Genomic DNA, 22176 nt, shown 5'->3' with positions numbered 1-22176 from the left:
GAAAGGTAGAAATGTAACTGCATGGTCTGGGATGTTTATACACAACAGGAGACACAGAGATGTAGCTAGTAGAACCACCCGTTTCTAGCTCTAGAGACAGGTTTAATCCTGACCTTCTGTCCTGTCTGTGTGAAGTTTGCACATTCTACCTGCCACCAAACAGATTTTTCATGGGTTCTCTGGTTTCCTCTCGCATCCCAAAGTCGTGTGGGTTAATAGGTTAATTGATTGCTGCAAGTTGTTCCCAGTGTATAGGTGAGTGGTAGAATCTGGGGGGAGTTGTAAAGTACGTGGGGAGATTAAAAAATGGGATTAATATAGGATTCGTGTAAATGGCTGGATGATGGTTGCGGTGGACTGGATTGACCAAAGAGCCTGTTTCTGTGCTATATCTCTATTATTCTAAGACTCTCAGGCAAGGACGGGTCACTTCGGAAGGACTAATAAGGGTAGGACATACACAATGATTGGTAGGGTTCTAGGAAGCATTGAGGAACAGGGTCCCCTAGATGTACAAGACCAAGGAATCCTGATCTTTGCTGCACTGGTTAAGGTGGTGCAAAAGACAAACAGGATACAGAGTTTCATTGGCCAGAACACAGAACATAAAAACAGGGAGGTCATGGTACAATTATATAAAACATTGCGTGAGTAATGTGTTCAGGTTGCCATACTAAAGGAAGAAAGTAATGACAGTGCAGAGGGTGTGGAGAAGATTCACCAGGATGTTGCCTGGGATGGAAAGTTTCAGTTATGAGGAAGGGTTGTAAAGATTGGTTTGTTTATCTTGGAGGTCTGTTGGGTTGCATAAAAGCTTGGCTTAGGAACAGCTCTGCCCAAGACCAAGGAATTGCAGATAGATGTCCATCAGACGAGTCTCCTACCAATGACTCAATTTATACCTCACATTTTCTTGGAAAAGTAACCAACGTAATCAAAGACTTGTCCCATCCTGGTCATTCTTCCTTCTCCCTGCCCTGCCAGGCAGAAGGTACTGAAGGCTGAAAATATGCACCACCAGACTCAGCTTCTTCCCCTCTGTTATCAGGCTACTGAACAATACTTCCATAAACTATAGTGCTGTCCAATTCACCTCTACCCCAATGCAGACGTTGCACGTTGTATATGGAGCTGGCACACTACAATGCTGAGAACTATATTTTCCTCTCTATATATTCAACTTTGCTCTACCTATTGTACTTGTGTTTGACTTGACCATATTTATGTATAGTGTTATCTGATCGGAATGGATGGCATGCAAGACAAAAATGTTCACTGTACCCTGGGGGAAGTGACAATAATATACTTAAACCTAAACCTAGGTATCTATAACTAGAGGATTTATTGATAGGATGAGGAATGGAAAGTTACAGGGTATCTGAGGAAGAATTATTTCTCCCAGAATACGGTTGGAATTTGGAATGTGCTGCTTGATGGGGTGCTAGAGGAAGAGATTCTCACAACATTCATGGTGGATCTAAATAAACCTTTGAATTGCCAAGGCATAGAAAGCTACGGACCCGGAGCTGGTAAATAGGATTAGTGTGGATGGGGCATTTATGATTGGCAAATACACAGTGGGCTAAAGGTCCTGGTTCAATGTGGTGTGACAATGGCAATGAATCATGAGCATCTGGAGGAAACCCACACAGTGACAGGGAGAATGTGCAAACTCCACACATACAGCACCAGAGGTCAGGATTGAACCCACATCACTGGAACTGTGAGGCACAGCACTGCCTGCTGCAACATCGAATGATTCCATCCCCGAACCTGACCCTACCTCAAAATCATCGTATCAAACCCAGATTTAGCAGTCATGATCCAAAGCTCTTCTCGTGTTGACAACATATATTTAAAAGGAAATTGACTTGTGTACTCAATGAAACCGTTAAATGCTTTCGGTGTAATTGTTTCAAGTGATTTTCATTGATGCAAAATCAGGTTCCAGCAATTGGAGGTCTGAGCAGCCTGAACACAGTCAGGGCTCCAGCTAATCTCCAGCAGTCATCAATAGTCACACGCCGACATGGCCTGCAGGGGGGAATGGTGTCTGCATGACCGTATTGCAATCTACAGCAAAGCTCCAATTAAGTTATTTGATTAATGCTCCAACACACTTTTAATTAATTTTTCTCTCTCGATGATACAGAGTATTACAACATGTTTTCCTGTGAGTCTGGTGAGTTTCAAGGGAGTGAGTGGTCCAGGCCCTAGTGAGTCTCATGGAAGCACAGCAAACATCACCTGGTGAGCCACATTGAAGATTATCAGGGTTTTATTATATCTCTCAGATGTGCCTCTAATCGTTCAACAACTAACAACAACTGTACAAGCTGTGTAATGTATGTGTGTGTATTCATGGAGCCATGCATCAGGGAAACAGGCCCTTTGGTCCAAATTGGAATGGACCAATAGGAATTGCCAGCTAAAAATGTTGATTGTTAGAGGTTGAAATCACAAGTATTGGACATGTATTGAATAGAGCTGTGTGCCAATCCAGATGTGAATTTGCTGGTAGATGTATTTTGTTGTTCTGTTCTATGACCATAACTATATATGAATGGTCATTATAGTTCTTGTGACACTGGAGTATTAGGGACATTGCATGTGACACAGACCTCTCAATGGACTTGAGTATCTCCAATGCAGGACCTCTTCTGTTGATGCCTCCTTTAAGTAGACTTTTGTACAGCATCTCAGTTGTGACCCCACTTGGTTGCTCTCATGCCAAGCTTAATGTGGTTGCACTGAGTGCTCTTAAGGCTTGAGGCAGCCCCCCCCATTTAAAGGGTGTAGGTGGGTTTCCTGAGAGCACAGGTTACACTCAGCTTGTGGACAGGACCTCTGAGATTAATATCCGTTGCTGCGGACTAACCCCAAACATGGACCTTCTTTAAACTGTCAAGTCCTTGCAAAACTCCAATCCATGTGCAAGTTGCATGAAAACACAAGTGTGGGTTCCTGTCCATTGTTGTTTTTAAGTCTATAGTTCAACTTGTTTACATTTCTAGGCCAAGCATGGCATAGCTTCACATGGTTGGAAATCTTAATTGAAACAATATATTGTTCTGTTTAGAGGCTCTTCAGGAATCTAAACACTGGAATTTTCTGCAGTTTCTGGGGCTTTGGTTTGTCGTTGAATATTTTGTTGAACTTCTGGTGGTCATAGACTGATACAGTATGGAAACAGGCCCTTCGGCCCAACTTACCCACCACACCTGCTAACATGTCGCAGGTAGTGTAGCTGGTCCCACCTGCCTGTGTTTAGCCCATATCCCTCCAAACCTGCCCTATCCATGTACCTGTCTAACTGTTTCTTAAATGTTGGGATAGACCCTGCCTCAACTACCTCCTCTGGCAGCTGTTCCATACACCCACCACCCTTTGTGTGAAAAAGGTACCACTCAGATTCCTATTAAATCTTCCCCTTTACCTTAAACCTATATCCTCTGATCCTCGATTCACCTACTCTGGGCAAGAGACGCTGTGCATCTACCTGATCTATTCCTCTCATGATTTTATACACCTCAATAAGATCACCCATCATCCTCCTGTGTTCCGAGGAATACAGATCCAGCCTACTCAACCTCTTCCTATAGCTCTGACCCTCTAGCCCTGCCAACATAATTGAAAATCTTCTTTGTACCCTGTCCAGCTTGACAACATCTTTCCTATAACGCAGTGCCCAGGACTGAAAACAATAGTCTAAATACGGCATCACCAACGTCTTTTATACAACTGCAACATGTCCTCCCAACTTCTATATTCAATACCCTGACTGATGAAAGCCAATGTTCCAAATGCCTTTTTGACCACCCAATCTATCTGCGACCCCACCTTCTTGGAACCATGCACTTGCACTCCTAGATCCCACTGCTCTACCACACTCCCCGGAGCCCTACCATTCAGTGTGTAGGTCCTGCCCATGTTAGACTTCCCAAAATGCAACATCTCATTTGTCTATGGTGGAGAGCTTATTGAATGATTTCAACAAGGCTTGGTTTTGTAATCCTAATGCTGAAGGTTGAGGAAAGCTTCAGGAAATGATGGACATTGCCCTGTCCATCATGAGTATTGACTTTCCCATCATGGAAGGGATGTACAGATGCAGCTAATATCTCCAAGAAGCTAATATTATCGAGAAACCGGCTAGAGAAAGGGTTTGCTAGCCACGCTCTCATCTCACTGCTACCATCAGGAAGAAAGTACAGAAGCCTGAGAAATGTTATCTCCAGGTTCAAGAACAATGTCTTCCCATCTATCATCAGGCTTTTGAACCACCTTGTACAACCCCGCCTCTACATTAAACTACAGTAGACTTTGCATTACTAAGGTTGCACTACATATCTTGGCTTGCATTGTCAGCATCTGGTTTATCTAGAATTACTGATTATTATGTATTTATTTGTTATGTTGTTGCATTCAATGCGCTGCAGCAAGTGAGAATTTCATTATTCTGGCCCAGTGCATAGGATAATTTAACAGTCTCGACTCTATCATGACTAGCTATGCTTACTTATTTTTCATTTATGCTTTTGGTGGGACCCAATTTGCAGTAATTTGCAGTACAATGAATGGAGGTTACAATCAGATCAGACATGATCTTAGAGAAAGCTGGTGCAGGCTCAAGGGTCTGAGTGGCATCCTACCGCATCTAATTTGAATGTTCGTACGATCTCTGGGATTTCGTATAAAGACCAGTTACTGAGGATAATTGGAATCCTCTGTATCCATGTTCAAATGGTGATGTTGGGTTTTGTAAATTGGAAAGGTTAAATAATTGGCTTCTAATTATATTAACAATATCAATTTGTTTTGTATTCTTTGGATACAAAAACGCCCATCCTTCCTTTGCTTAAGCTTTGCTCAGTGTTGGCTAAATATCGCAATTATAATGATAGTGTGTAGACTAATTACTTCCAGTTAATGCCATTTAGAAATGATTTGCTTAATCCTTTGCTCAGAATTCTGTACTGCATAGAGGACAGCAGCTGATGGTGCTGGTTGATAATTTGGCAATTAGTTGTGGTCAATCCAATAAGGGGGATTGAATTAGTTCAACTTCTCATTATATATTCTGTTCTTTATAGATATCAAAATACCAAAAACACTTAAAATCAGTAAATAATCCCCTGCTTATAATTCGGGGCTGGCAAAGCTCCTGAAGCTGTTTTTTTTTTTTTCCATTTCTCTGCCATCTGTTTTCAGTTTTCTAACCTGAGGAAGAAATGGAAAATTGCCTAGAATGAATATCATTGTATTTGTATGGCATTCGGTTTCAGTAGATTTGGCATGCGGCAGGAGGATTTGTCACCTCATGCATTCATATCTTTCACTTCTTGAGCGTTTTAGAGTCGGGGCTGGACAGTTTAATGTACCAGGGTTGGACTGATACAGCTTCACGCATGTGAACACCCAATGTCGTGTATCAGAATAACGTAAGCTCCTGAGATCCATTGCTGATGCGGCTGGCGTTTGGACCATGAAATGCAAGGTTGGTCATGGCTAATAAGGTAACCTGCACATATTCATCAACTCTCGAAGCCTACTAATGGATTCTGTCCACAGGAGCACCAATTTATCCCCCCCTCCCCCCACCTTCCCATCTCCATGTCCAATATGGACATAGGAACAGGAGGAGGCTCTTCACCATTTGACCCTGTTACACCGTGTGGTGAGATTATGGCTGCTATCCATCCTGCCTATCTAACCAGCCTGTGGTCCTTTGTTCTGGATTCTTCCACCAAGTGAGGTTACTAGACTCAATCTCATATCCTTTAGTTATTTTAATAAGCTTAATTAGAATAGTTGTTCATCATCTTTACTTGCGTGTTTGCAAACCAGAGCCTAATGAAGTCACAAGATGCTGGAATCTTGAGCAAAACACAAATTGCTGGAGGAACGGGCAGCATCCGCAGAGGGAAACAGACAGAGGACATTTTGGGTTGGGACTCCTCATCAGACTGGCAGCTTATCCTCTTAGTTTAACCTACTTGGCCCCAGTATTGTTGTTGAGTTGTTTTATACTACATCCTATGTGAGTATGTCCTCTCTGCAATGTTGTACTCAGACAATCTGAGTACCACACATTTGGTTCTAACCAGAGTTCTACAAAGATGTAAAATAACACCCATTCAGATGTGGTTGACCCAATCAATCAAAGCTTTGGAAAATTTGCAGTGCACAGAGATTAGGGACTAGTCTGCTCAAACTGTACCATATCAGTGTTACCCAGACAGCAGGAAGTTGTATACACAAAGTACTAGCAGACACTAATCCTGTTACAGCTTTATATCCCTTTCAACCAGACTCTGTAGATTAACAATGCAACTGTGCAAGGAGCTGTGCTCCTTGAAGTTCACCCTTCTTCAGAGGTCAGCAGAGGTCCTAAGCTTTGGGCACTGTACATTCCATGGCTGTGGTGCTTGGGAATGCACTAATATAACCACTCTGGAAGTGACATAAGGTTGTAAATGCCTGACAAAGAGAACTGACAGAAGCGCTGACTCACAGAGAGAAAATGTTAATTCACAGCAGTAATTAGATTTGTCCTCTGTGTGACATTGTTCCGAACTACAGTTAACACAAGTGGAGAGCGCGGCACGGTGGCGCAGCAGTAGAGTTGCTGCCTTACAGTAGCAGAGACCTGGGTTCGACCCTGACTACAGGTGCTGTCTGTACGGAGTTTGCACATTCTCCCCGTGACCACATGGGTTTACACAGGGTGTTCCGGTTTCTCCCACACTCTAAAGACGCACAGTTTTGTAAGTTAATTTAGCTTTGGTAGAAATTGTTAATTGTCCCTAGTATGTAGGATAATGTATGGGGATCATTGGTCAGTGCAGACGTGGTGGACCGAAGGGCCTGTTTCCGCATGGTATCTCTAAACTAAACTAAGTGCAGGGTACAGCTGTGCGCACCAGATCCACTGTTTTTGATCAGCAGATTGACAGAATAGCTTGGCCGCATTAACTTGGGGAGAAGAGAATTGTGTGAGCTGTATCATGGAGGGAGCATGAACATCAACATAGATCTGCCAGGTGAAGTGGCCTGGCCAGGCATGTAGCATGAAATTCAAAGTTAGCAATCTTCAAGATAACCCTAGAATTAAATGAACTCGATATATGGTGATAGGTTGGTGCGGAAGGATGGTGGTTACATCACACACATTGGGAGGCCTGAACCAATAAGCTGAATAATATCAGATCCCATTAAAATGTGCTGTGGAGCTCAGTTTACCTGAGTTCACCAGTCACCCAAATTAACATGGTAAAAAATACCAGGCATTCATCTCTCCCTCTGATGTGAATTTCCTCAGGAAGCAATTGCTTTGGCCATGTCTAGCCAGATCTGGCAAGCGAATACAAGGTATGAACAAGTCCCGGTCCTCTCTGCTAAATAGGCTTACGATCCCCTGATGTGTGAAGGTATAGGTTTAAGGTGAGATAAAAATGTTTCATAGGGGATCTGAGGAAAATGTTTTTAACATCGGGTGTAGCTAATATCTTCAACTCGTTGCCAGAAGAATCTGATACACTCACAATGTTTAAGAGACATTTAGACAGACACTTAAATACGGACCTAATGCAGGAAAATGAGATCAGCCGGTGGCAAAATAGTTGGCATGGATGTGGTGGGCCAAAGGGCCCATTTCTTGCTGTACAATTCTATGATATTAATGCAATAGTTGACGTTTTTGTGTCGAGGCCCTTCTTCAGACCCAAAGCGTCACCTATTCCTTTTCTCCAGAGATGCTATTTGACCGCTGAGTTACTCCAGCTTTTTGTGTCCATCTTCGGTTTAAACCAGCAGCTGCAGTTCCTCCCTACACATATTAATGCAGAGTCTCCTGCACTCGCCTAAAACGTTGCCTGTGGGACAGGCCCTTTAAAGTAATTCAAAGAAAGTTATTACAAATATCACATTTTATCTGGAATGCATTGCCTGTAAGGATGATGATAGATAAGAGATTAAAAACTAGTTTTCACATTGGATAAATGCATCAGAATGAAACATTTGCAGGGCATTCGGGAATTTTTATTACCTGTTTCGAGATACAGCACAGAAACAAACGCTTCGGCCCACCAAGCCCACACTGATCCATTCATACTAGTTCTTGTATCCCTCTTTCGGGTCCTCTCCCTGCACTTTCTAGGGGCAACTTAGAGAGGGAAATTAACCTACAAAACCTGTATGGCTTTGGGATGAGGGAACATCCAGAAGAAACCCATGCAGTCATAGGAAGAAGATGCAAACTCCACTGAGACAGTACCCGAGCTCAGTATCGCACTCGGGTCTGCGGAGCTGTGGGGCAGCAGCTCTACTAGCTGCGCTACTGCGTTGCCCTGACTATTCATAGTTTGGTCAAGAACTCAGCAGTAGTTAATAATCAGTCACGTTGGCAGGTCTGGAGTCATGCAGAGGCCAAGCTGATTTTCTTCCCTGAAGGACACAAGTTTTACAACAGTTCATTAGTTTTATTTCCACCGAAGTTAGTTTTTGTCCCCGTCCAAGTTCCTGAGTTTTATTTAATTACATGGAGTTGAATTCCTATGGTGAAATTTGATCTTCTGCCTAGGGAGTGTGAATCCAGAACTTTGGCTGGTGGCCCAGTAACATACCAGGAAAGGGAAAGGAGAGCAGACACAGGGGTGATGAGGTGAATGTCCTCTTGTGGTGGTTAATACTTTGAAAGATCGGATGATTGAGGCTCTCAGCAAAGAGTTGAGGACTGAGGCAGATCAGCCATGATCATTTTGACCGGTGAGACAGGCCTGAGGAGCTGTGGCCTACTCCTTACTCATGCTTATGTTTCCTAATGAGATTCCATGATTTTGCACTGAAGAAACTGACTGTTCCCAAATAGCCAGATGAGAAGAATTGTAACTCTCCCCTCCTGTAACTAATGCCCCAGACTCAGTGTTGTGGAATTACACAGCATGGGAGCAGGCCCTCTGGCTCACTGAGTTAGCACACGTCACCAAACACCTACTAATATCACTCCCCCCTCCCCCCCAGAAACTACCACTCACCTACACACTGTGGGCAATTCACCACAGCCAATTCACTAACCAACCTGCATATGTTTTGGATATGTATGGAAACCGAAGCACACAAGGGCAACCCATTTGGTTACAAGAAGATTGTGTAAACTACACACAGACAGCACCCAACGCAGGGATTGAACGCAGGTCTCTGGGATGATGAGGCAGTGGCACTACCTGCTGCATCATTATGTTTTGTTTCTCCTGGCTTGTTTTAGGCACATGGTTCATTCCTTCCTTCCTGCTCCTAGTTGGTGACCGGAGCCACCTTTTGGTCTGCGACCTCCTTCATCATCCTACCCTTGCATCTGCTGGTTGAACAACCAAACATGAGTCTGAAGAAGTGTAGGCATCATTCTATTTGATGCCACAAGTAGAACTAGTTTCCTCTCTCTTCACTTGTAGCATTGTTTATTTTTTGTTATCATTCTCAATGTCATTCATTACAACACTGTAAAGTTACTGTTATCCTGTGATTTTTGTGTATTTCCCAACTTACAGATAAAATAGACTGTAGGACATCTTGAAGTCTACAATCAGTTCATTGGATAGACACAATAAGCTGGAGTAACTCAGCGGGACAGGCAGCATCTCTGGAGAGAAGGAATGGGTGAAGTTTCGGGTCAAGATCCTTCTTCAGACCTTCTTCAGTTCCTTGGCCTCGCTGATGTTAATTGCAAGGTGTTAACAATAGTAATATCGACAATTTTATAGGTGGCTTTGGAGTTGTGTCTGGTTATATAGTCATGGGTATCGAGAGCGAAGAACAGGGGACTGAACACATAGATGATTATGAAAGGAGGAAGTGTTGCTGCCACTTGTCCTGGCTAATCTATCCTCCCTGACTGTGTGCATAGATTTGCTTCAATACATTTTACTGAGCAGCCTTGACAACCTCACTGCTTGTAATTTGGAAATCCTATCAGGTATTGTTTTAGAATTGCGGTATTTAACATTAATAGGCAGTTGGTTGGACAAAGGCAAGAGGTGTAAAGACAGAATGTGTGAGACACATGGATTGGAGAGTTGTGAATTGTGTAGCTAGAGGAAGGAATGTATGTGGAATGGGTGGGGGAGAGAATAAAGAGGTGTGAGTCCCCGTGGGGCACATGGGAATGAGGAGGGGGGGGGGGGGGGGGGGGGGAGAAAGAAGAAGAGGGGAAGAAACTCTGGGATTGTAACAAAGATGGGAATGAAGCAACAGAAGGTTTTGTGGGTTACATATACAGACCTATGAAGACTGCAAGATGAGGTGACCATGAAGATGCATGGGATCCACAGTTACAATTCAATTGAATTAGAGCAGCTTCTGTGTTTTAATTAGCAGAAGCCCACACCCCAAGGTCAGTGTGCCATCGGTATGAGTGAGCATCCGGCACATTGGCCTAGCTGCTGTTCTGTGTGGTGTATTGGAAGCAGGGACCAAGAGGAATAATTTCTCCCCACTGAAATGCCCTGATAATTGCAGACGAACAGAATGCCTGACATCAAATCCATATCAAATCCGACCTATTAAAATTGAAATTCCTTCACCCAGCTCAGTGTGAAATTAAAAATTGTGGCCCTGCTTCTGCTTTTCATCTGGTTGCCGGAACTAAACCCTAGCTTATCTCTGGGCCAGCCTGGAGGGCTTGATTGCTCCTCAACTTTGCGCTGACATTCCTGTTTAGATAAAGCTGAATATAAATAGCTTTGCTCTCGTTCCTCCAGCTCCAGCTGACAAGTAATAAAACTCATTGTTACTGTACATATTAATGTTGGGCCAGATTGTCAGACACCTAATATAAACTCATGGTAACAATTTCAACAAACCCATCACATCAGTGAGACCAAGCGTAGGCTTGGCGATCGCTTCGCCGAACACCTCCGCTCGGTTCGCAATAACCAACCTGATCTTCCGGTGGCTCAGCACTTCAACTCCCCCTCCCATTCTGAATCCGACCTTTCTGTCCTGGGCCTCCTCTACGGTCAGAGTGAGGATCACCGGAAATGGGAGGAGCAGCACCTCATATTTTGCTTGGGCAGTTTGTACCCCAGCGGTATGAACATTGACTTCTCTAATTTCAGGTAGTCCCAACTGTCTCCTCCCCTCTCAGCTCTCCCTCAGCCCTCTGGCTCCTCCTCTTCCTTTCTTCTTCCCCCCCCCACCACCCGCACATCAGTCTGAAGAAGGGTTTCGGCCCGAAATGTTGCCTATTTCCTTCGCTCCATAGATGCTGCTGCACCCGCTAAGTTTCTCTAGCACTTTTGTCTTCCTTTGATGTTCCAGCATCTGCAGTTCCTTCTTAAACAAACAGTTAACAATGGGCTGTTTCCTTTATCATCAATACTTTTTTGCATGTCTTTCATTCATTTGTTCTACATCTCTCTACTTCACCGTCTATATCTCTCGTTTCCCTTTCCCCTGACTCTCAGCCTGAAGAAGAGTCTCGACCTGAAACGTCACCCGTTTCTTCTCTCCAGAGTTGCTGCCTGTCCCACTGAGTTACTCCAGCATTTTATGTCTATCTTCAGTTTAAACCGGCATCTACAGTTCCTTCCTGTGCAGAACTATAAACCCGTTTATCTTCTTCAAGCCATCCTCCTCTCTTCAACAATGGATTCCATGGCGTTGCGAGCCTGCAGCTTTACCGTCTGTGCCCCTAATGCCCATGCAAACTCTCCCATCAGAGCAAATAGTTTCTCTTAATATGAATACTCCCTGAAGCATTCGAAGCACATCAAATATATAATCTGTTAATCTACAGAACCTGATGCGAGTGCAAGTCTAATTTCAGCAACCATATTTTAACTCTTTCAGCCCTGATAGTTAATCTGCCCTGCAGTCACTATAAGGGCAATAAATCACTCCTGAATTGAAAATAATGCTCTAAACTATGTCTAACCAGAGTGTCAGATTAATGTAGCTGTTACTGCAATGCTTTGTCCTTTGCATTTTAGTTCCCTTGAAGTACCGACCAACATTGCATTAGGTTCTGAGTCACAATCTCTTTTGAAGATTTTTTTTTGCTGTGGCGTTCTCCAATTTATTCTCATGGTATTGTGTCATCTGTGGGCAGTGTGCATCAGTTTGTCACAGGGTCAACCTCTTAAAAGCATTAGCAGGAACATAAGGGTTTGATTTTTTTAACAGCTGCAGGGAAATAAATTGCCACAATCGAATTACTAAAGCATATTTTATTCTCTATTCTAGTGCCTTAAGCATTGAACAATTATACCAGTTATCAGAGAAAAATTAACGGATGAGTGTAAGTTTTATGTGAATACAGAAATATTAATTGGGAGCTTTTACAATTTTCTGGCAAGGACAGCAGTGGTAATCATTGACAGAATGCAGGGCCATGATTGAAATTCACAGCAGTGAGCATCCAGTTTAGGAAGATGCTTTAATAAGCTGCTGTAAATTGGATTGGTAAATCCTTTAGCAGAAGATGCAGTGATTTACCAACTTTTTCCCCTTGAGTTTTTTCGCATTGAGATAAATTTCATACCTTCGCTATTGGAAATCATCTGAAATGTATAAATTTGCTACAGAAAAAAATAATCCCTGAGGAATGTAATGAAAAGTTGAGAGAGTGAACAACAGGCAGGTTAAGCAAGCTAGATTTTTGTTTGGTAGTGCTCTGCTGTCTTGGGAGGAAAATAAGAGTGTTTTGGCAGGAAAATAAGAGTGAAAGTCGTGCATATACAGATCATGTTGAAATGTAGCAGGATATTTGATTCAATGATCAATTTATTAGGTAGATAGGTAAATAAATGTATTAAATCTATTAAATAATTTGAGAGTAATCTTCCAGGTAGCAGAGACTTAGGATGGAAGGCAGGAATCCTGTCTGAACGACATTGGACTCGGCATATCTGGAGAAAACAAAATACTGCCAATTCTGGAGATCTGAATTTATTCATTCATTCATCATCGTTGAAAACATTAGCAACGCTGTGGTGCTGGACGCACCACACATCTCTGTCCTCCAGTTCCTTTGGACTTCCGCCACTGGAAGTATAGGATTTTGGTGTGTGTGCTTTATCATCATTCCTTACAATGCTATGTACGACAGTGATCGCAACATTCTTTCTGAAGTGTGAATGGCCGTTGGCTCGCTAGAAGGTCATGTGCCCTTTGACAGGTCTTGTTTTTTGGTCCTGCCGGGGATCCAAAACCCCCTCGTCACCTGGCAACCAGGTGGGGGAGACGGTTTAGTCGCCGACTATCCGACCATGGAGCAGGTAGCATGGGATTTTATGGTACCCGTGGCGGGGGAACTCCCCCACACCTGACCTGGAACAAAAGCCGAAAATGCTGAAAACAAATCTAGTCAGAAAGCATCTGCAGAGGAAGAGACAGAGTTAATATAACCCAGATAATGTATGAATTTTCAGTGAGTGGGTAATATTCCCAAGAGGGAAATAGGTGAATGTAGAGAATATGGTATCAGAATAAAATCTTGGGATCACAGTTGGTTTTTATCATTCATTTATTTTCGGGATCTGGATGTCACTGGCAAGGCCTGAGTTACTTTCAAGAGGCGAATGAACCATTGCAGCCTTCTGCTGATGGTCCTCCCAGGGTTTTACTGGGAGGGAATTCCAGGACTTTGATCTAGGCTGGGATATATTTCCAGGTCAGGATGTATTTTTAGGTACACATACTTCTGGGGCCCTAGTCCTACTTAATGGAAGAGGTCATGGGTGTGGGAGCTGTAATGAGGTAGCCTTGATGAGTAACTGCATTTTGCTGACGTCACACCCTGCAGCCATCATACGCCAGTGGTGGAAGGACTGAAGGCTAAGCATAGTGAATGGGGTGCCATTCTGTTTAGTTTAGTGTAGTTTAGTTTATTGTCATGTGTATCGAGGTACAGTGAAAAGGTTTTTTTGCATGCTATTCAGTCAGTGGAAAGACAATACATGATTACAATCGACCCATTTACAATGTATAGATGCATGATAAGGGAACAACGTTTAGTGCAAGGTTAAGCCAGCAAAGTCCGATCATGGATAGTCCGCGGGTCACCAATGAGGTAGATAGTAGTTCAGGACTGCTCTCTGGTTGTGGTAGGATGATTCAGTTGCATGATATCAGTTCTGGCTGGATGTTGTTGAGCATCTTGTGTTGTTGGAGCTGCACTCGGCCAGGCAAGTGGAAAAATATTCCATCATGCTCCTGCCTTATGCCTTGAAGGTGGTGGAAAGGTTTAGAGCGTTAGGAGGTGAGCCATTCACTGCAGAAAACCCAGGCTTTGTAGCCATGGTTGTTGTACGGTTCAGAAATGAAAAATCGCATCAGCCTGAGAGTGTCAGGGAGTCAGATGAAGGCAGCGAAGTGAAGTTTGTGGGAAGCAACACTGTAAATGGTGCAAAACAATTTTAAAACAATCACCTCTGGTGCATGTGTTCAGATCATCTCTGCGTGAAAGTTTATTTCCTCGTTGATTATAATCCAGAGACAGAAGGATGTTTGACAATATTTGAAATATGAAGGTCTGCAAATGTGTATGTCCTGAGGTAGGTGGTGAGGTGGGCAATCTTACAGCACACTTGAAAAAAATGAACAATAACAATAATGGAGACAATAACAAACTTGGATCAAAACTATCACAAGCAGGAACTGGTTATTCTGAAACAACTTTACAATCCAGCATAACTGACTGTCTTTAAATTCCAACAAAAGTCTTTAAAGTGTTCTACAATAAAAAGTCTGCAAAATCCTGTCAAATATGATAACCATTTTGTTCCTTGGAACAGCAATGCATCAATGGAATGTGACAGATCTATTAGTTACATGCTTGGAAAGTAAGTAATGAGTTTTTCCAAAAAAAAACCCAGCCGTTATCATACTCAAGAGACACAGAGCGGTGCTGAGCTAATGTTGAAAGCATATTTGTTTTGTTCCTGCAGTGAGCTCTCTCTCAGGATAGAATTCCAATTTTACTTTTAAGATGTAATAATACCTTCAGTCAGAATGAAGCAGGCCCACCAAAAGCTGTCAAACAATGGTGACAGTGTTAACGATAATCATTGACCACCTACCTTGAAATCAATAACCAAGGCAGCCAGAAAATGGGCACAGCATTTGTGGTCAGTGACTGATGATGATGGTTTTCAGAAGTCGACCTCCGTGTGTTCACACACATGGAAGGCAGGCTGTATTGATAAGGGTGCTTATACTTGTCCTTCTGATGCACACCACATGTATGTAAAGTAGGCCAGAGTGCAATGCTGCTTGGAGAACATCGCCTGCGCTTGCTTGGAACCTTGTTCTGCTGTATTGACAGTGATATATGTTCATGACTTGGATGAGTATGATCCATCCAAGTTTGCTGATGACGCAAAGCCAAGATCAGCTTTGAGGAGACAGGACAGGGATATAAATGGGTTAAGTTGATGTGGTGCTCACTCAGTGAGGAGCAGTGAATGAGAAATCCATGTCAAAAACAGGGCATCCTTTCAATTCTCTACCTGTCCCAGTTATAGAACAGAGTGATTCCCTAGTTCTGCCTCTGATCTACCCAGGTCCTCTGACACACACCTTGTCTTCCAATTCCTCCCCTCACCCCCGTTATCACCCAGTTCATTTCCTCTCCCCCACATGTCCAGCACCCACATACCCTTCCCACTGTGTCTCCTATCTTCTCCCCACTGTTACCATCTGCCCATTTCTTCTTTACTTGGTTCCACTCAACTATTCCTATCAGTTTCCACCATCTGCTGCTCTTTGTTTTTAGTTTAGTTCAGAGATAAAGTGTCAAAACAGGCCGTTCAGCCCACCTAGTCCACACCGACCATCGATCTCCTGTACACTGGTTCTATCTTACACACTTGGAACAATTTACCCAGAAGCCAACTCAAAAATCCACGCGGTCAAAGGGAGAAAGTACCAACTCCATGCCCAGGATCTAACCCGGCTCTCTGGCACTATAAGAAACCAACTCTACTGCTGTGCTGTGGTGCTGCCCAACCTAAGACAGATTTGATCATCTACACTGTATGGTGAGTTCTACTGTTGTATCCACCTATCACCTCCCAGCCTCTGTCATTGTCTCCAGCCAACCCACCCCTATTTGCCACTCTATTGGCCCATCTAACCTGGACCCACTTATTGCTTGCCAATTCTTGCCCCACCCCCTTGCCCTCCCTTCTTTTAAAGGGCTATTTTCCCTCTACTCCAGGTGAAGGGTCTTGACTTGAAATATTGACTGTCCATTTCTTTACACACATGCTGCATGACCCGTTGAGCTCCTCCAGCAGATTCCTTTTGCCGATGACTGCCATGTTGACTGTGCTGTCTAATGCTCGCACATCTACTTCCTTCAGGCCAGATATGTTTACAGCGTTCCCCAGCTTGCCAACCATGATGGGCTGGTGCTGATTATCCAAAGAGAATGCAATCTCAACATGAGTCTTTTCATTGAGTCCAATCACGGAGCAGCAGGGCAGTGGCAATGGGGAGATTGCAAACTCTTCCAGAAGGAGGGCACAAGGTTGACAGGGATGCAACTCCCTCAGCATCAAACTGGTATGCAAGCAACAGGCAAAGGTAGAGGCAAACCCTCCGTCTCCAGTCACAAACCTTTTTGCAAAGGCTTTCAATTGCATAAGACACTGGGTTTGTTAAACCGATTGGTTGGGCCTAGAAGTTCCTCATCTCTCTATTGCAGAATGCGTTAAGATCTTACACCCTTGCAAGGAAAGATCCTTTTACCTGCAAGGTTTCCACCCACTGGTGACTATCATTTTCCACACTCCAGGAGTAGAAATAGGGTACTCTGCTCCTGGAACTGTTCCTCCATTCAATAATATATTCATTGACCTGATTGTGACCACACCTTCACTTTCTCACTAACCATGTTAATTTTTCATCCTATTGTTTATCAAGAATCTATTAACATCTGCCTTAAATGTATTCAAAGACGGCCAACATTACCCTTTGAGGAGGAAAGTTTCAAATACTCAACTACAAATACTCTGAAAGAAAATATGTCACCTCGCCACCATGTTACATGGATGACCACTTATTTCCAAACAGTGATGAGTTACAAGTGTTGTTGATCTCTGAGCTGGTACCTGGGGCATAGGTAAATGCTAATACAGTGCATTCTTCCCCTTCCTCTTTTCTTTTCATTCGCCTCCCCCTCTTCCTCTGCAGGAAGGCAGTGGAGTGCTGGGGCAAGGTGCATCTTGTAGGTGGGGTGCAGTAAAATGTCATCAGACCTTGCGTTTCCTCTGGTGCTCTGGATTGCTCCCATATCCCAAAATTGGTAAGTTAATTGGTCAACTGTTAATTGCCGCTGGTGCGTAGATGAGTGGTACGATCTGGTGGGAGTGATGAAAATAAGAAGTGCGATAAATGCAGAATTAGTGCAAATTGGTGGTTGATGGTTGGAATAACTTGGTGGGCTGAAGGGCCTGGTGCTTCCATGCTTTATCTCTTTCACACTATGAATGAATAAGATGCTTTGGAGTAAGAACACGACTTAGTGTAAGACATGAGAATGGAATAGACCTGAAGTCTGCTTTGCCATTCAAACACATCTTTATTTTGACTTAATTGCCAACCTTCTGTTCCTTTAGCAGGCGGAAGTTCCATGTCTCTCAGCCTTCAGTTTGGCTCAACACCCACAGCCTCCAAAAAAGCCAAACCCTCTGAGGGAAGATGTTTCTTCCTACTTCAATCCTAATAGCCAGCCAACAACCGGAGTCTGTTAGACTCCCAAGATGGAGAATTAGCTCCTCAGTTCTAACTTAGTGGAAAACCAGCAGCTTATCTCACAACTACATCAAAAGATTCAGCATTGCATCACTCCTTGCAAGCTTTGCTGCAGGGAATTAAAACGCACAAGGAAGTGTGGTTCATCAAAGGTGTGCACAATTTGACTATGACTTCAAGTCTCTATACGTGGACCACCTCACAGTAAAGAGCAGTGTACTATTTAACCTCCTAATCGTTGCTGTACATGCCTGATAATATTTTATGATTCACACAGAGGGACACTAATCCCTGCATTGAGTGAGGGAGCAGACAGAAAAGCTGAGCTAATTTTGTTGTATCATACAATAATGCTCATGCAGACTGTTCGTCTTCCAATGCAGAACTTGGAAGACGGAATGTTACAGAAGTAGCTCAAAATTCAATGAGTAAAGAAAAGGTTTCCCAATTCTAAAAGACTCTAAAAGAGGACAGAATCTTGTGAGGTCTCGACCAATAGTGAATATAATGCAGGACATGCGCCTTTAATATTTTCCAAGAAGATTTATAAGACAATAAAAATGCATTTTTGAAAGTTGCGGGCATTTCATGACTCCCAAACATTACTTAAAAGGTCGAGTAAGTTTAGATGTAGAATGGTCCAAAGAATTTTCCTGCAAATTAAATAAATTGTGGTCACTTGAATAAATCATCAGCTGATTTGAGGTGAAATGTGAGGTGTATGTAGGCGTTCAGGAGAGCCACTTGTTGACATGGAGCAGTGGATTTGAAGTCTGCTAAGCAGCTTTCGGCCTCCATCAATGCTGGATTTAAACACGGAGGATCAGAACAAGACTATCAGTTTACTCTAGTTCCAGGTATCTCACAGAAACTAGGGGTTTGGGAAAGAGTCAGATGATTCACCCGGTGAATGATGCAGAAGTGGAGATCTATGAACTCCGTAATAGGGAATATCAGGTAGATTTCAGACATAATTGTTGCACATTAAAGCTAATACCTACAGGCAATTTTGGGGTATCTGCAGTATTATAGTGGTCAGTTCCAGTCACAATGCTGTTTGTGGAATGCATTTTCCTTGCAGTTCTGTGGTTGTGTTTTATATACATGTCTAAGTTCCATGCACGTTCTATGTGTTGTGATTGTAGCTTTACTGCAATTTTATTCCTTTTATTGGTTAGTTTGCTTTTATATATGATTTGATTCCATTTATATAAAATCCATTAAATAAAACATTATGCTATGAATACGGAGCACTATTAACAGAGCATGATGTTACAATACAGTACACTTGGATGATATGATGTGCTCATTGGAGCCGGAGTGGCAAATTTTCTGGACAATTAGATTTATTTATTTTAATAATTTAAAAAAAGATTATTTTTATTTTATGCCCGCAAATTTTAATTTACTTTTATTAGACATTGCATGGTATTATAATAAATTTTCCAGTGTGGTACATAAAGTTAAAAGAGAATGTAGGAACCAGGTCCCTGATGAGTGGAAAGAGAGCCAGACACCAAATCTTCAGGATTTCAGAATAGTTTAGTTTATTTTTGTCACATGTACAAGGTACAGTGAAAAGCTTTTTGCTGCGTGCAATCCTGTCAAAGAAAAGACTATATATGATTTACAATCAAGCTGTCCACAGTGTGCAGATAAAGGATAAAGTGCAAGGTGAAGTATAATGGTTCAAAGGTCTCAATGAAGTAGATGGGAGATCAGAACCACACTCTAGCTGCTTAGTTAGTTACCTGATAACAGCTCGGAAGAAGCTGTTCCTCAATCTGGAGGTATGCATTTTCAAACATATGTACCTCTTGCCAGATGGGAGAGGGGAGAAAAGGGAGTGACCGAGGTGAGATTGATCCTTGATTATGCTGGTGGCCTTGCCGAGGCAGCGTGAAATGTAGATGGAGTCAATGGAAGGGAGGTTGGTTTGTGGATGGACTGGGGTATTTCCACAACTCTACAATTTCTTGCGGTCTGGGATGGAGCTGTTCCCAAACCATGCTGTAGTGCATCCCAATAAAATGCTTTCTACAGCACCTATTAAAGTTGGTGATAGTTGTTGGGGACATGCGAACTCCTAAGGAAGTGGAGGTATTGGTATGCTTTCTTGGTCATAGCTTTGATGTGGCAGGACCAGGAGAAAATACTGGTGATATTTATTCCTAAGAACTTGAAGATTTCAACCATTTCTACTTTGGTGCCATCAATGTATACCAGGAAGTCGGTATGGATGATGAAAGAAAGCTCAGTGGACAGAATAAGTAGAAGTGAGGAAAACAATTGGTTTGAATTGCACTTATTTTATTGCTAGGGGCCTGATGGGTAAGGCAGATGAACTCAGGGCGTGGAGAGGTACTGGGACATTGTAGCCTGGTGAAGAGAGGGGCAGGACTGGCAGCTCAATGTTACACGGTACAGATGCTACGGGAGAGAATAGAGATGGGGCAAAAAAGGAAGGATGTTGCTTTGTTGATTTTGATGACAGTACATCTTCGTCCAGTGAGGCTGTATGGATGAGGCTAAGAAATTTAAAAAATGATGATCACCTTGATGCGAGTGTACTACAGGCCCCCAAATAGTCAATGGGAATTAGAAGAGTAAATATGCCAGGAGATTGCAGGCAGCTGTAGGACTAATAAAATTATCATAGAAATGGATTTTAACTTTCCCGATATTGACTGGGACTGTCAAAGAGCAAAAGGTTTAGAAAGGATAGAATTTATCAAATGTGTTCAGGAATGTTTCCTCAGGCTTCACGTAGGGAGCTCTACATGGAAGAGGGCAATGCCTGATCCAGTCTTAGGAAATTGGGATGGACAAATGGCTGATGTGTTCATGGATGAAATTCCACCAGGGCTGGGCCTACACGGTGAATGGGAGGTCCCGAGGAATGTTGAGCAGTGACTAGTGGGGTGCCGCAAGGCTCGTTGTTGGGACACCAGCTATTCACAATATACAGTAACGATTCAAACCAGGGAATTAAATGTATCATCTCCAAGTTTGCAGATGACACAAAGCTGGGTGGCGGTGAGCTGTGAGGAGGATGCTATGAGGCTGCAGGGTGACAGATAGGTTGGGTGAGTGGGCAGATGCGTGGCAGATGTGGTATAATGTGGATAAATGTGAGGTTTGGTGGCAAGAACAGAAAGGCAGATTATTATCTGAATTGTGTCAGATTAGGAAGTGGGGAAGTACAACGAGATCTGGGTGTCCTTGTACATCAGTCACTGAAAGTAAGCATGCAGGTACAGCAGACAATGAAGAAAGCTTTTAAGGATTTTTTGAGGATGTAACGAGGAAAATGAACAAGGGAGAGCCAGTGAATGTAGTGTACCTGGACTTTCAGAAAGCCTTTGATAAGGTCCCACACAGGAGATTAGTGAGCAAAATTAGAGCACATGGCATTGGGGGTAGGGTACTGACATGGAAAGAAAATTGGTTGGCAGACAGGAAACAAAGAGTAAGGATTAACGGGTCCCTTTCAGAATGGCAGACAGTGACTAGTGGGGTACCGCAAGGCTCAGTGCTGGGACCGCAGCTATTTACAATATACATCAATGAGATGAAGGGATTCAAGGTAACATCAACAAATTTGCAAATGACACGAAGCTGGGTGGCAGTGTGAACCTGTGAGGAGGATGCTATGAGGATGCAGGATGACTTGGACTGGTTGGGTGAGTGGGCAGATCCATGGCAGATGCAGTTGAATGTGGATAAATGTGAGGCTATCCACCTTGGTGACAAGAACAGGAAGGCAGATTATTATCTGAATTGTGTCAAGTTAGGAAAAGGGGAGGTGCAACAAGATCTGGGTTTCCTTGTACATCAGTCACTGAAAGTAAGCATGTAGGTACAGCAGGCAGTGAAGAAAGTGAATGGCATGTTGGCCTTCATAACAAGAGGAGTTGAGTATAGGAACAAAGAGGTCCTCCTGCAGTTGTACAGGGCCCTAGTGGGACCACACCTGGAGTATCGAGTGCAGTTTTGGTCTCCAAATCTGAGGAAGGACATTCTATCTATTGAGGGAGTGCAGCATAGGTTCACAAGGTTAATTCCCGGGATGGCAGGACTGTCATATGTTGAAAGAATGGAGCGACTGGGCTTGTATACACTGGAATTTAGAAGGACGAGAGGGAAACTTATTGATACATATAAGATTATTAAGTGATTGGACACGCTAGAGGCAAGAAACATGTTCTCGGTGTTGGGGGAGTGCAGAACCAGGGGCCACAGTTTACGAATAAGGGGTAGGCCATTTAGAACGGAGATGAGGAGAAACATTTTCACCCAGAGAATTGTGAATCTGTGGAATTCTCTGCCTCAGAAGGCAGTGGAGGCCAAATCTCTGGATGCTTTGAAGAGAGAGTTAGATAGAGCTCTTAAAGATAGCGGAGTCAAGGGATATGGGGAGAA

Source organism: Leucoraja erinacea, chromosome 14 (assembly GCF_028641065.1).
Source record: "Leucoraja erinacea ecotype New England chromosome 14, Leri_hhj_1, whole genome shotgun sequence".
In the NCBI taxonomy this organism is placed as follows: domain Eukaryota; kingdom Metazoa; phylum Chordata; class Chondrichthyes; order Rajiformes; family Rajidae; genus Leucoraja; species Leucoraja erinaceus.
This window is presented reverse-complemented; position numbering follows the sequence as displayed.